Below are 16,827 nucleotides of genomic sequence, written 5' to 3'. Positions count from 1 at the left end.
CTTTAAAGGACTTTTCTTTAGCATTTATTTTGTGATAACATTCATTTCTTTTTAATGTTTTCTCTATTAATGCTATTGGATTTTATAATCTTGTTACAATATGTTGGCTCATAATAATAATAAATCATCATTTGTTATCATATCTCTTTAAAACAGAAGACTACTAAAACTTTTCATATAATCCTGTTACAGAAAAAAACGACTATTTGCTTGTTATTATAGTCATTTATTATTTTTCAAAAACTTGTAAGTGAAGTGTTATGAAAATCATATGAATTTGGGAATTCCCAAGCATTCTCAGAAATTCTATTTCCTTGTTCCCAAATCCCAATGATTAATATCTGCCAGGAGTCGGAAAACAGTGAAAGGAAGTAACATCCTATGTTGGATACCTGGTAGGGTTAGTGAAGAAACGTTATTGCTGAGCTCTGTGTTACGCTCACGAATGATGCCATTGAGGAAGTCACGCTTGTTGAAAGGAACGCAGATACACAAAGAGTTTTGCTGCTGTCTGTTGGATAAGAACCCCCTGGTCGATTTCAGCTCCTACTGCAAGTTACAAAAATCAATCCAATGATAAATGAAAAGTGCCCAGTGTGCTGGGAAATAACTTATTTTTTGGCTTCAGAGGAAATTTTAGAAACAGTGCCAAGTGAAACGTAAAAACAAACTACGAAGACGTTCATGAATTTCCCTCTGAAGCTGACAGCCGTATTTTAGCAGATGGAACTCCTACTATTAGCCCAACTCTTGGGTTGAAACAGTGTGTCCAGGAAACCCTATGTTAAAATGCAATGTGTTGGGGATATTGTTCCTCTATTTGCTTGAGTTAATTTTCAAATTAGTGTACTCTTGCTTAGCTGTGCTCTGAGGGAATGAACAAAAGATTGGTAAACTCTGATGGAGAACACTGGTCAGGCAGGGCACATAGAATCCCTGGGGATGGTGGTTCCTGGCAAATGGGGGAGGAGGCCCTGAGCCAGGCTTGGGCTGGGCTGGAGGAACATGAAGATGGGATCTACTCACAACCCCCAAAACTGACGGGTCCTGGTAACATATTATTTCACCCTCAGCCATGCAAATTCATTATTTTTATGGATAAAATAGTTTTAAAAAACTAATTTACATTGAAATGTTAAAATATTTATATAGAGATTAGAAATATTTATATAGAGATTATTGGGAATCCCCTCCTAAAGCCAAACATAAAAACTACGAAAAAAAACAAATTCCCTGTAGGCTAAGATTGCAAATGACTGATGGAATGTCATTTAAATTAAACATGGAAAATATATTTCCTCTTTAATAAAGATCTAAATTCTATTCTTTTTAGGAGCCTTCAGAAATGAAATTCTACTATCAAAAAAAAGTATAGAGAAGCCTTTAGAAAAGAAACTTTTCTTTTGCTGTATTAAATATTAAAGAACTTTGATGAGAATAGTTCTAAAGTGTTTAATAATCGATTCCACTGATGTTTCTAGGTATTGTGGGGAACACCTAGAAATTAAATCTTCATCTTTGGCAGATCAGAGGCCTATTATTTTTAGGTAAAACAATTAAAATCTGCTTTTAATAAATCACAAATTTTGCAAGTTAGCCATTAATAGTAAGTGCTTTTCAAAGTTTGGCCCAATACATGAAAAAGCCAGAAAAACATACCTGCATTAGTTTTGCCCATCACCTTCTTATGCTGGCCTCAGGAGATTTATTAACAGCATTCAATATTTTAGGTAGGCTGGATGTGGTGGCTCATGCATGTAATCCCAGCACTTTGGGAGGCTGAGGTGGGAGGATGGCTTGAGACCAGGAGTTCAAGACCAGCCTGGTCAACCTAGTGAGCCCCTCGGTCTCTCTGAAAAGAAAAAAAATTTAGGTATCCTGTGGCTACCTCCAAAAACAAACTCCAGAGGAACTGAATTTTCTTTTTTATTTCATGTGTTGGGATAATGGCTTCTTTTGCAGTTACTTACGATGAATTTAAGGGTCAGTAAAAATATTTTTTCATCCTTAATAACATGAATTCTCTAATTTGTGTGTGATATAATGCTAGATATTGTGCCAAAAGTGTTACATAGACATAATCCATGCCCATTTTCAAAGATAATACTAATATAGAGAATAAGAATCATTATTATTGTAGTAATTATTATTTTAGTAATAGTAGTAATAATCAAAACAATTACATCAAACACTTATTAAACCCTTATTATGTGATAGGTACTGTGTAAGCAATTTCCACATATTAGCTCCTTAAATGTGATCACTAACCCCATGAGGTAGGTAGCATTATGTCCATTTTATAGATGCAGAAACTGAGCTTTGAAGAGGGAAAGCAACTTGCCCAAGGCCATGCAGGCAGTCATTGATAAGGGTGGGGAGGGAGAAGTTGAAGTCTGAGATGTAAGTTCACAGACACGAGTACACAAACACGTACAAGATACTCGTATGACATGTGGGGTTGCTTGAAATATGTAATTGACTTTCCCCAGCACAAGAAAGTGTTTGGACAGATTTCAAAGGGATCTAACACTTCCTCAGAGAACTGCCCTACGACATTTTTCCGTGTGCTTTTCTGCCTCTTGTCCTATACTTTTGGCATTTCTTCTGCTCTTAGAGGCAATGAGTCAACAGCATATTTTTAGCACCTCCTGTGTGCATAGAAGTGGCCCCTGACTCAATGGGAGTGTATAACTACCATGGGCCAAATCAGTGTGCTTTCCTGTTAGCCAGGGGATTATAGAAGAACACGCTCCCCTGATTCCAACAGAACTTGCTGCCACTCTGATGTCTTCATTGTAAGGCCTCTAAATGAATGTTCAAGAAATTCATGTTAAAGGCACGTGTCATATGTGTAACTTGTAAACATTTGTGTACTTGTCTCTGTGTCCTTACACCTCAGGCTTCAACTCTTGTTTTTACCTTTATCAATGACTACCTGTGTGCTGTGTGGCTTTGGACCAATTGCTCACCCCCTGTAAAGCTCAGTTTCTGCATCTGTAAAATGGATATAATGCCATATATACATAGATATAGATATACATACACCAATATATATACACACATATATATGTGTGTATATACATATATATATAATATACAAACTGAAATATATAGTTATATAAATATTTCAGTTTAAGTTTCAAAAATCACTGGAGGGTATTTTTATAATACCCTTCAGCAATTTTACCTGCTGCCTTTGCACATTCTGGTGAATTTCTAAATGGAAGTCTGATAGAGATTAATCTTTTAATGCATCATAAATAAAAAAGAAAATCACAGAATGATGTAGCTGGAGAGGACCCTGGGAATCTAGTGTTTCATGAAAGATTAATGTCCTTGATCTGTTTGTAAGTGTTTTGGAAAAATCTTCCATGGTCAAATAAAACTTGGCAATGTTGGATTAAAGTTAAGTAGGTTTTTTTTTCCTGCAGAACTTCATAGTCTTTAATATGCTAATATGTTTTGTGAATCTACAAGGAATGAAGTGTTTCAATGCTTATTTTACCCAGATTCTCATTTTGGGACAGGCTGGTCAAGCTGAGTCAGCTAGTATATTCTCTAGATGGAGATGATGGCTGATGCCTTTTTGAGAGCAAGAGAGTCCCCAGGGGAAGCAAGGGTATATCAGTTGCTCCATTTCATGCCAAGGATCCTCAGTCTTTAGAGGCTCAGAGAAGGCTGAAAGGCTACTCTAGAGTATCAAGGCTACCATTCATTGTGACCCATGCTACAGAGAAGCTTTGAGCTCAGTGCAAAGGAGTGACCAGCCCTTGAGAATCAGGAAAATTTATTTATTCCTGACCTAGTCCACTGAGGACATACAAGGAATGGGGCAGGGGAGTGTCACCAGCTATGGTTACAAGCTAGTCTGATTCTCTTTCATTAAGAAAACTGGTCCCTGTGAGTTTAGATTGGGAAGCACAAGGTTAAAAAATTTTTAGGCCAGGAGTGGTGGCCACTGTACTCCAGCCTGGGTGACAGAGTGAGAATCTGTCTTAAAAAAAAAAAAAAAAAAAGTTAAGTGATGTCTTCTGTTGAGGACCTCTCAGAACTTTTAATATGAAATTGTGCATTGTGAAGAATGGGAGTAGAGTGTACAGGAGTTTTAAAAGCTACTTGGTCATGAAACTCTTGCTTTGTGCAGGATTCGAGGGGCACTAACATTCTGAGGAAAATATTTTGGGAAACATTGATCTAATCCAAACTTCTCATTTTATCAGCAAACCACTGTGGGGCCCTCTAAGTTTCCTTTCTCCATCATTGTGACAAATTCATTGGAATTAATTCAATCAAACCTGGGGTCAGCTTTGAAGAGATTTATTTAGCAGGTAAATCTGTTTTGTACATTTTGAGGGAGTTCTGAGTTTCCATAGTCAAAAACCACAGATCAATTTAACCAACCTTTATGGAATATCACCTATGGCCCAAAGACCCTTTAGCTACAGTGATGGTCTACAAAAATATAAACTGTAATTCTTGCAATACAGGAGATTAGTAATAATGGTAAATATAATGATGACGACACCATGAATAGCTAACATTTATTGAATGCCTTTCTATTAGTCAGGCACTTTACTAAGTATTTTAATCCTCCCAACAATTTATGAGGTAGGGTTTATAATAATTCCCATCTTATAGTGAGGACACTGAGGTTAGGAAATTATCCTAGCCTAAACGTTAAGTGTAAGCATGAATAGAAAGGTGTTATCAGCCTATAAGACATTACTTTATGAGTGATACAAAATCCTATATGAATTCAGAGAAAAGAAAAGTGGTTTTAGAAATCCTTGATCAGTGAGTGTGAAGCATGTGGTGGCCCGGTTACTGTTTGGTTGCTGATCTGTCCTCCCCCTGGGGATCAGCACCCCCTTACTTTGGAAGAATTGTTTTCCTTTTCACTGTAAGGTTCTTTCTGGCTATGCGATGGGGCACATTGCCTCAAACTAGCCCTGTTCCAGTCTTTGAGAACCTTGAAATTGGAACCAAGGGAAGAGGATTGCCTCTTGAATGGTAATTCTCTAAAATCTAGTCTGAGGTGCTGGTGCCTAATCCCTGGGTCTGTGGAAGGAGCTGGGCTGTGAGAGGGGAGAATGATGTTGATATCAAGAGAGAGGCAGGTGCTAGGAGCAGAGAAATGGAGGCCTGGAGCGTTTCTGGGCTTCTCTGAGGCTTAGGGTTTGGATCATTGTCTTCATTACTGGAACAAAGGATTTACCATACCTGCTCTTCTGGGAATGAAACTGTCCTGCTTTGCAAAATAAAGTGTCATTAGAAAGAGATCTTAAAAACCCCACACCATAGACAGGTGCACAGATCCGTAGAAGTGTTAAAGTTCTGTGTGTTGGATGCTAAGCCGAGACTCTTAAGTATGTTCTAAAGAGAAACTGGTGTGTGTAGGCTGTGCACTCCCAGGGAGATAAAAAGTTAGGAACTTTATGGGTTGGGCTTGGTGGCTCCCACCTGTAATCCCAGCACTGTGGGAGGCTAAAGTGGGCAGATTGATTGAGCTGAGGAGTTCGAGACCAGCCTAGGCAACATGGTGAAACCCCATGTCTACAAAAGCTACAAAAATTAGCTGGGCGTGGTGGCATGTACCTGTAGGCGGGAGGATCGCTTGAGCCCAAGAGGGAGAGGGTGCAGTGAGCCATGATTGTGCCACTGCACTCCACCTGGGTGACAGGAACTTTATGGGGAATGGGATCTTGGAGACTGAGTAGAGACTAGAGGAAAAAAAAAAACTACCTCCCCAACTGGCCACACTATTCTTTTAAAAAATTGTTAATTGACAAATTAAAATTGTATGTATTTACGGAGGTATAATGTGATGTTATGATATATGTATACATTGTGGAATAATTAAATCCAGAGAATTAATAGATTCATCACCTCAAAACCTATCTTTTTTGTGGTGAGAACATTTGAAATTTATTGTCTTAGCAATTTTGAAATACACAATACTTCATTGTTAACTACAGTCACCATGCTGTGCTGTAGATCTCAACAAAATGTATTCTTCCTGTCTCAACTAAAACATTGTACTCTTTGACAACATTTCCCCATTCCTCTCACCCCCTCCAAAAACACCCATTCTTTATGTTGAAGATAATGGCTAAAAAGTCCCAGCAGGTTTCATCTGACGGCTTCAGTGGTTGTCCCATCACACTTCAATGTTATTAATAGAAAGGGGAGGGGCAATACATACTTCGGACAGGCAGAAAGTACCATTGTAACCACTTTCCTGACTTCACAGAAAAAGTCCTCTTGTTTTCATCTGTAAAATGGGAACTGCGTGAATACCATTATTCTTTTCTTCAGCCTCCAAAGATAAAACAGATGCAAAGCCTTTTATCAATTGCAAAACAGTATACAATGTGTGTTATTACTCACAGTTGTCTTACTGTGACCAAACACTTTATAAGCCTGTGGCAAGTCAGCCTTACTATCAGGAAGTGGACAATATTTGGGGAAGGAGAAGCAGCAGGATCTTTCAGGACAGTAGCCTTGGTGGGTCCAAAAATTCCTTGAGCGAAATGGGAGACAAAACTTTCTTCCTGTTTGGGGTTTATCCTGTTAGTCTTGTCTCTCTTCACTCCTATTTTCTATGGAGAATTTCCTGGTTTTGGAGTTTGGGTGCATTTTATGGAGAGGAGGCAGAACATCTTTAGCTCCAGCAGAATGAAAGGATACATGCAAAGGAACCTAGCACAGTATGTGGTACCCAGTTCCCCTTTAACTTGGCTTTATTCATTCACTCCTGGTAGGGCATTAATAAGGGATTTAGCCCCCTCCTATTGAAAACGATTAATTCAGGGAAGAGTTCAGGCAGTGTGGACAGATACAGTGTAGGCCAAGCCTGTTTCTAAGGCAGGAGCTGGGTAGGGAGGGTGAGAAGGGCGAGAAGAATAGGGAAATATGTGTCGTCTGTGTTACTGCTGTTGCAACCACCACAACAAACAAACAAGTGAAAAAAAAAAAAAAAAGAATTGTCCATACCGGAAAGTGTGCTGTTTTGGAGGAGGCTGGGGAAAGTGTGGATGGCTCGAGTGGGTCCTGTTGGATTGAAGTCTGACAGTGGTGATTCCCTTCAACAAATGGTCGGGGTGGGAGGGTACACAAACACACACACACACACACACACACCCCACATGCAGCGCCCAGCCTCCGATTTCAGTGCTGGCAGGAGATAACCATTCTTAGCTCGCCTTTCCAGGGTTATTTTTGGCTGAGGCTGTTCGCTGATGGCAAAAGGTTTCAGCCCCCTCCCAAATCCCTCCCCGTGCTTGTTCTAAAGAGAAAGTGGTGCGTGTAGGCTGCGCACTCCCAGGGAGACAGGGAGACGGGCCTGGCGCCGGAGAGGAACCCGGACTCTGCCCAAAGTCTCGCCGCCCGCCGGCTGTTTTCTGGCGGAGGGTGTGCCCCGGAGGGCAGCGATCGCGCGTGAAGGCTGGGGCCAGGCGCGGGTGCAGGCGTCACCGGGGTCGGGCTAGCAGGCCCTGGAATCAGGCTTTTGGGACACCCCGAAAGTGAGTCCAACTTGGGGAGAAACTGAGGACACCTCGGGCGGTCTGGCAGCGGAGAAGGTGGGCGGGAGAAAACTTTACAGGAAGGCAGAAGCAATCTCTGCCGAGGGAGTCAGCGAGCAGCCGCGCGGAGAGGAGGGGCGGGCAGTCCCCAGGCGGGCGGGTGCAGGGCGCAGGGTGCCGACCTGCCGGAGAGGGGGCCTGGGCGCGAGGCGGAGTCCCGGCACGCGGCCAGGTGGGCGGAGGGCACCGGCAGGCTGCAGATTGCCTCCGGCCCCGGAAGCCTCAGCAGGACCGGCCAGGAGGCACCACGGAGGGGAGCCCCATCCCGGTGCTGACAGTGCCCACCGCGCCCTACGAGGACCGGCGGCCGGCCGGCGGCGGGGGTCTGCGGCGACCTACCGGCCTCTTCGAGGGCCAGCGCAACTACCTGCCCAAATTCATCCAGAGCGTGCTATCGTCCATCAACCTGTGCGACCGTCGGGGCTGCACCACGGTGGTGGGCAGCGACGGCAGGTTCTTTAGCAGGATGGCCATCGAGATCGTGGGGCAGATGGCCGCGGCCAACAGGGTGAGTGTACGGATGCCCCTCGCTTCCCGCCGCGCTGCCGCCATGCCGTCTCCTAGCCCTTGTCCCCCTGCTGCCTCCGGGCCCAGCTGGGAGGCCCCTGCCCGGCCCAGGCTTTGCTTCCTCACTCCCGCGTCCTCACCCTCCAGCGCCCCACTCCCGCCGTGCTTGCAGCCTCCCCGGCGCACCCCGGACACTGGGTTCTATTAGTACCCACCGCCCCCAAAAGCCTTGAGGGGTGTCCGTCGTTCCTGGAGCCACTCCCGGTGCCCTGGACTCTTCTCCGACTCTGCACACATCCCGCACCTGCTCATTTTTCTTTCGGACATTCTCTTACCTGGCTCTGTAGATTCCAAGGCAGCTCCCAGTTTTCCATATTGTTCCCAACGCGTTCACTGCCCACAGTCCCCACACAAACTTCTTTCCCAGGCTCACAACATAGTCCCTCTTCCCCGTGCCCTTTTTGCAATAATCTGCCAGTCCCCTAAGTCTTAGCTCTGCCTATTTAATAGTAGTGGTGTCTCAGAACACACACACACACACACACACACACACGATCCCTGACATATTTGGCAAGAGTAGGCCCTGAAGGTTTTTAATATTTTGGTTCTTTAACCCAGTGGAATTACTGAATGATTTATTTAATTAGGGTAGGGATGGAGTGGATCCATTTGTTTGATGCTAAACAGCCTGAGCTCGCAGTTCCCAGGGGGCATATCTCTAAATGGTCTGAAATGAGATTTGCAGTGGTTTTCTTAATGCAATTCCCAACTTCTCTCCAAATGCCTTTTGACATTTGACAACATTTCATGCCTCTTCCCCTTTCGCTTTTCATCCTTGTTTTCTCTCCCTTCTCCCACGACCTCGGTAGTCTTCTGCAATCCAGATTCTCAGACTTCGGGTTTTTCTCCCTCTGCCCCTTTCCTCTCTGTCCTATAACTAGAAGCACCTTTTGGCATAGACCCGTATCCCAGTTTCCTCTTTCCCAGGTCCAGCAGCATCTCAAGGACATCTACAAGAGGGATACCTAACTTCAGGGGTCTCTGAATGATATGTGGGAAACATCGTCTAAAAAAGTAATTTTATCCTTATTCATGCAACCAGACCCACACTCATAGAACTTGTCTTTAAGGGGAGTGTCTTGCAGATGTATAAATGAGTGTTAACATCTTTAAAAGTGCAACTGAACATTTCCCTGGCATTTGAATTCCCTCCTTCCTTCCCAACCCTCTCCTTTTCATTTTCTCATTTATAATTAAAACATTTTTAATGGATCTCCATGCTTCATATTTATCTACTATAATTCCTCCTTCTCGGTGTTGCAGGGATGGGGAAAGAGGATTTTTTAAAAAACACAATAAAAAGCAATTGGGAGAAACAGGGCCAGTGGTGTTGGGGTGGGTAGTGGAATTGTGATTTTTGACTCCAGTAGACAATGATGCTGGATATATGGGGTTTGATTTCTCTCTGGCTCCTCACTTGAGATTGATGAAGTTTGGCTAGAATCAGGGAGTTGAAGAGAGGTTGACAAATGGTCTTTCACTCTTCTCTGACAGGCTGTTCCTGTGGAGTGATGGAAAATAATGAGCCTTGGGAGAGCTATGGGAGATCTCATACTCCTTCCTGAGCCAATTTTTTAGGGAGTGAGAGAAACATGGCCTGTCCAATACTTGTTGTGGGTCAGGATATTTTTGAAGCTACGGTTGTTGATTTGCATGGGAAAATTATTATGTCTTATTATTTCTTGTCCCACTTTACCATAAGGGCTCGTCAGCTTCTTACTTCAATGGGTCTTCCATGACAAACACACTTTATTAACTCTAAGAGTGGAATTTATTTTAACAGATAATTAGCATAGGTCAATATATGCTTAAAATAGAGTCAAATTAAACCTACTAGCTGTTATAAAGGACAGATGACAAAATCCACATAGAAGCATCAACTCTTAAATAATCTGAAAGTACTACTTCTAAGAGGGGCGGGCATGGGTGAAGGGAATGGTGGACATGTTTCAGAATTTCAAACGCCAACTTTAACCAATCGTTTCCTCATTTTGTTCACCTTCTTGGGGGCTTATGCTAAAGTGAAGTGAATAGCCATAAGGCTGGCTTCAGCAGAAAGGTGGTCTAAAAGAACTGGATAATTATAAGCAAAATTGGTCTCGAATGATTGAAAATTGATGAGAATGTGCTTGTCTCCTGATTTGGCATCCTGAGTTAGACTCAGGAATACTGAACATGGATCCCAAAGGCTTTGGTCTTTTTTGATATCCTATTGGATAATCATAAGCAGGCTAGAAAAATAGGAAACTAGAATTTTTTCTCTTTGAACTGACAAATCTGACCAGTGGGCTGCATTCTCTATATCTGAAAAATCTTGGTTTTGATTGAAAAAGTTAATTTTACAAAGCAAGTTTCTTTTTTTAAATTAAATTTCTTTTTTTTTTTTGACACAAGGTCTCACTTTGTTGCCCAGGCTGGAGTGCAATGGTACAGTCTTGGCTCACTGTAGCCTTGACCTCCCCAGATTCAGGTGATCTTCCCACCTCAGCCTCCTGAGTAGCTGGGGCTATAGGTGCACGCCACTACGCACAGCTGATTTTTGGGTTTTTACTACTCATAGGGTTTCTCTGTGTTGCCCAGTCTAGTCTCAAACTCCTGATCTCAAGAGATCTGCCTGCCTTGGCCTCCTAAAGTGTCATGAACCACCATGCCCAGCCTACAAAGCAATGTTCTAGGAAAAAATACAGTTACTCTTTGATTATGTAATTGCTGGAGAAGAAAAGCATGGCATTTCTAAAATGATGAACTATATTACTTATATTTTAATATCTCATAAAGTTTGAAATAGACATTTCAAACATAAACATGTATAAAAATTTTTATAAATTATAAAATCAAAAACATTTTACAATTATTTTATTATAAAATTATTATAGAATCAAAAACATTATAAATTTAAACAACTTTTTTAAAAATTTATTTTGGGACTTCCCATGGAGTGATGGAGAATAATGAGCCTTGGGAGAGCTATGGCAGCTCTCATAATCCTTCCTGGGCCAACTTTTTTAGGAAATGGGAGAAATATACCCTGTTCAATGTTTATTGTGGGTGAGGATATTTTTGAAGCTATAGTTGTTGATTTGCTTCAAACTTTAAAAAAATTATTATAAAATTATGGGATGTAAAAAAATTTATTATAAAACTTTGAAATTTTCAAACTTTCAGAAAAGCAGAGAGATGAGATTAATGGCACTCACAGGCAAGCATAGAACATAGATTGTAAACATTTTGCTATATTTGTGTCATGACTATTTTTTGCTTGTGTTTGAAAGTATATTAAAGAAAATGATATTTTACCCCTAAATTCTTTAGTACAGATTTCTAAAAAAATAAGAACATTTTCCTGTATAGTTACAAAATCATCTTTTCAAACAAAATAAAAAATGGCTTTTTTATATCATTTATTACCCAGTCCACATTCAGATTTCCTCAATTATTATGAAATGTCCTTTTATTTTTTGAGACAAAGTCTTGCTCTTTCACACAGCCTGAAGTGCAGTGAAACAATCATAGCTCATTGCAGCCTCAAACTCCTGGGCTCAAGTGATCTTCCTGCCTCAGCTTCCTGAGTAGCTAGGACTATAGGTGCACACCACCATGCCCAGCTAATTTATTGTTTTTGTAGAGATGGAGGTCTTACTACGTTGCCCAGGCTGGTCTCAAACTCCTGGCCTCAAGTGATCCTTCCAGCTTGGTCTCCCTGAAATATATTTTGTGTCTGGTTTGTTCAAATTAGTTTCTTCTAATCAAGGGACACACATTGAATTTGATTATTTAGCTCAAGACTGTTTTAACCTGGAAAATACACATACTCTTTGTTTATGTATTTATTTAGTGAAATTGACTTGTTGAAAAACTAGTCAGTTGTCCTGTAGAATATTTCCCCTTCTGGAATTTTCTGGTTGCTTTTTATGGTGTCATTTAACTTTTCACTCTGTTTTTTCCTGGTTAACTGGAAGTTAGTTCTAAAGGCTTTTAGGCCTGCTATAACAAAATACCAAAAACTGGATGACTTATAAAGAACAGAAATTTATTTCTCACAGTCCTAGAGGTTAGCAAGTTTAAAATCAAGGAGCATGTGGTTTTGATATCTGGTTAGGACCAACTTTCTGGTTCATAGATTGGCTTTCTTGCTGGGCCCTCACATAGTGGGAGAGACTAGCTAGCTCTCTGGGGCCTCTTTTATAAGGGCACTAATTCCAATCATGAAGCCTCTGTCCTTATGATCTAATGACCCCCTAAAGGCCCCACCTTTTAATACCAGCACCTTTGGGGTTAGGATGTCAACATATTAATTTTGGGAAGACACACACGTTCAGCCCATTGCAAGGTTTCGTTAGATTCAGGTTCAACTTCTTTTTTTAAAGACTATTTCATAGGCAATAATGTGTATTCACATCCCATCATTAGTGATGGTGAGATGATCGCAAGGTTAGGGTGATCACTGCCTATCTCCTCTGCTATATTCCCCCTTGGGTCAAGCCAGTAGTCTGTGACGTGAACTTTGTACCATGTGTATATTCAGTTATATTCTGTATCAATAGTTACTTGATTGTTTTAGCATTTATTAATGATCCTTGCTTGAGTTGATTATTTCATTAGGGGTTTCAAAATGGTGAATTTCTAATTCTCTAATTCTATCGACATGTTTTAGCTGGCATTTTTCTATAAGCAGACCATTTTCTTCACAACTGGGTTATTTGGCTACCCTGAAACATAGTTCCTTCCGGGAAGGCAGAACATATGTTTATTTCTGTCTTTTAAAAATTACTGGTGTTTGGAGTGAAGATTAGGTGAGCTAACTACCTCCACAGGTGACAAATGAATTTTGTTTTGTCTCACTTTTGCTTTTTTGAATATCACTGTGGCTGCTTGGAATTTTATATATAATTTGAATGGATTAGGGAATAAATGAGAAGATAGGTTTTATCTGTTTCTGTAGATTTTATATGGCTGTGTGAACTTACTTTTAAAAATTCCCAGAAATATTTTAATTCCCCTTTAAAGATATAAACTATGTCATACTATAAAGCAAAAGAAAAACCAATCATGTGAAGAGTAAATAGTATCGTTTAAACGAATTGTGGTTAAGCTTAGTTTGTAACTAATTAGTTTTTTATTTTCTTTCTACTTTTATCTGCTTCAGAGCCTCTTCAGTGGTTTAGATCTTCTATGTGTCAAATTATTCTAATCTCTTAAAAAGTTTAAGAGCTAAAATACAACACAATGACTACAGGAATGCCCTTGTCCTTTTCTGGGTAGGTACACCTAAGGCAACTTCTTTTTCTCTTCTTTGTTCTCTTCTTCTTTCTTATTCTTAAATCATCTTCAATATTGGACAGATGACAGCACTATGCCTGCCTCAAGATGTTTCTGACTTTCTCTTTTTCTTTTCTTTTTTTTTTTGAGATGGAGTCTTGCTCTGTCACCCAGGCTAGAGTGCAGTGGCACAATCTTGGCTCACTACAACTTCTGCCTCCTGGGTTCCAGTGATTCTCCCAACTCAGCCTCCTGTGTAGCTGGGGTTACAGGCATGCACCACCACGCCTAGCTAATTTTTTGTATTTTTACCAGAAACGGGGTTTCACCATGTCGGCCAGGCTGGTCTTGAACTCCTGACCTCAAGGGATCTGCCTGCCTTGGCCTCCCAAAGTGCTGGGATTACACGTGGGAGCCACTGCGCCCGGCCGTTTCTGACTTTTTCTAAAGTCTTCTTTCTCTGGAGATGACATTATATAATAGCACTGTTCAATAGAAGTTTCTTTGATGATGGAACTGTTCTATAATCTGCATTGTCCCAGCCACTAGCCATATGTGACTACTGTAACACTTGAAATGTGGCTAGAGCAACTGAAGAACTGAATTTTGCATTTTACTGAATTTTAATTAATTAAAATAGAAATGCAAATAACCATAAGTGGTTAGTAGCTACCATACTGGACAGCAAAGATCTATAATTCAGCATTTAAAATCGATTTTGTTTTGTTTTCAAAAATGGAGTCAGACTGTTACGACCCAATAGAACTGTAGGTTAAATTAAGGTAAATCACCAAATACTACACACACATTTGGGAAATCCAAACCAGATTTTTTCATGTGATAACCACACCCTCTTTTGACTTTAGCCTTGGAGGTAATGGAGTATGGCAGGAAAAACCCTGTATCAGCAGCTGGAAGACTCACCTTCTTTTCCTAGCTCTGCCATATATTGACCAAAAGAGTCAAAGTCCATTCAGATGGTTGAAGGGCCTTGGAATTTTGTTTTTGGTTTTCACATACAAGTTGGAGGGCAGATGCGTTAGCCTCTTGAAATACCCAGAAACCACTTGTTTCCTCATCTAAAAATCAGGTATGACAGGATCATTTAATTATCCTGGAAATCAGATGAAGCACTGCATATGAAAGCACTTTGTAACATCGATAGCACTGGGAAATGTAAAGACCTTTTACTGAAATATAAAGGTGTATGGTCAACTGAATATATCTCAGATAGTTAGGATTTGACTGTATATATTGAATATATCCTGTAGTGGGCCCCTTGGTAAACAGCTTACAGTTTTGTTGCAAGTTTTAGCCAAGAGAAAATTTATTTGTTGACTAGTCATGCCCTTTATTGGCCACATGATGAGCAGCCAAGATATTAACACACAGTGCACCTTGCAGAATTCAAGAATGTCTCAGTGTCTTGTGAACTAGGAAGCTGAAATGCAGTGGTATGCAGAAGGCTGGCTCAGTAGGAGCCTTGGGAGTGTCCTCCAGATAGATGTTTGTGCAGGTTGTGTTTGATTCCAGTTGGCCATGAAAAGCTGGTTGCTCTAAAGAATGAGAATATACTTGGTTTTGCATTTACTAGAACTATCTGGGGAACAAATCTTGGGGTGGAAGAAAGAAGGGAGGGAGGGAAAGCTGTGCTTCAATACCTAGGGCTTCTTTCCTGGAATGGATCTGAGAATCTGGGATTGGGTGGCTAATATCTCATCTCTAGAAGGGAGAAAGAACTGGGTGGTGATGGCTTTGTATTTTCTATTGGAGTTCACTAGAGAATAGGTGAATGGAATGGGCTGCTATGATCCAGACATTAGGGAGGACAGGTTTGTGATACATTAGAAAACTTGAATGAGCCCTTCTATGATTCTCTCTTCCCTCTTTCTGCTTCCCGTTCTTAATCACCATCCGCAGGTTGTGGAATTAGCAAATCTATTATGTGAGCAATAGCAAACTTACAGGAGCCCTTGGCTCCATCTATCTCCCTGTTTGTGTCAGTTCCTTCTGGATGCTTTTAGTCTGTGGTCTTCATTCACTCTTTTTATGGGGAAGTAAAAGAGTGGGACAGATTATGAGAACAGCTGGGTCCTCCCAGTTGCTGGGGTGGTTATTTTAAGCTTTGTTTAATGTGTCCAGAGACCCAGATGGCATTTTTAACTAAGCTGCTTTATTAAATCTTGTGATAAAGCATAGTGATGTTTATTGAAAAGGCAGACACGCATCAGCAATATTATGCGTGAAACTTGCTCTAAGAATTTTCTATAAAACATCTGTTCTCTTTGAGCCTTTTGTGAACTCTGGAAGTTTGCTAGTTTCTATACAGACTTGAGGACAAGAAGTTGGAACCCACTTTTGGAGATGTCCAAGCATATGTATTGGAATCATTAATCCTAACCCTCTCAGTTTTAAGGCCCCGGATACCCTTCTGTTAGACAACAGTAACATGAGCAAGCACTGTAATAACATTTAAACAAGATTATTTGGAAATAATGGACAAGAAAAATTAGTATACATTGTTTGGGGATTTTAAAATTAAAGATAAAAAGCTAGGGCTTCAATGACCTGTGCCAGCCTATAGCCTTAAGAGTCAATTTGCAAACACTCAAGATTTGGCCAATATGCCTCTACTACTTCTACTTAACACAGTCAAAGGGAAATTTTTAGATTCTTTCATCTGATTTGACTCTCTTAGTTACGAATAAGAGAATATCTAGAATATATATGTGACTTCTTAAAATGAAAATCCACCTTCTCTGAGTCTTCAAATATCTTTCATATCTTACATGTTTAGTCACATCAACTTTTGAAGTCATGTCCGTAGTTGTATGAAAAGAAAAAATTCAGGAACATTCAACCTCAAAATTTCTTTTTCTTAGTCTGAAGTCGTAGAAGCATTTGACTTTTACTTTCTCTTTTTAAGTTTGTACTAGTAGGTATTTTGTATAAATATAATATTTAATTATTGCCTTTGTATTCTTTTTCTCTAGTAAACATCCTGGTTTTTAGCTATCAATATGTAGTTTTACATTTAGGGATTTCTAATGGAAAGAGAAAGGAATCTGAAATCAGAGGAAGAGAGTTTATTCTACTTGACCAAACACATACACAATACTGGAAGGAGAGTTTTACAACAAATATTTAATATCTATGACATGTAAAACGTTTTTTGAAATCAAGAAAATTCAAACAATTCAATACAAATATCATCAATAATGACACATGAACAGGTGGCCAACCTTATTAATAACCAGAGAAATATAAATTAAAACAATCCATCAACTTGTAAGAAAGATGAAATTACCCAGAGTTGGTGTAGGTGATGGAAAATTGTCATGTTTGTATACTGTTCATAGAAGTTAAATTGACATAACTTTTTGGTCAGGCAATTTGGAAGTATATATCTAAATTAATA

The sequence above is a fragment of the Pan paniscus genome, chromosome 13 (genome assembly GCF_029289425.2).
Source record: "Pan paniscus chromosome 13, NHGRI_mPanPan1-v2.0_pri, whole genome shotgun sequence".
NCBI classification, from domain to species: domain Eukaryota; kingdom Metazoa; phylum Chordata; class Mammalia; order Primates; family Hominidae; genus Pan; species Pan paniscus.
The sequence above is the reverse complement of the archived record's forward strand: the minus strand, read 5'-3'. Positions refer to the sequence as shown.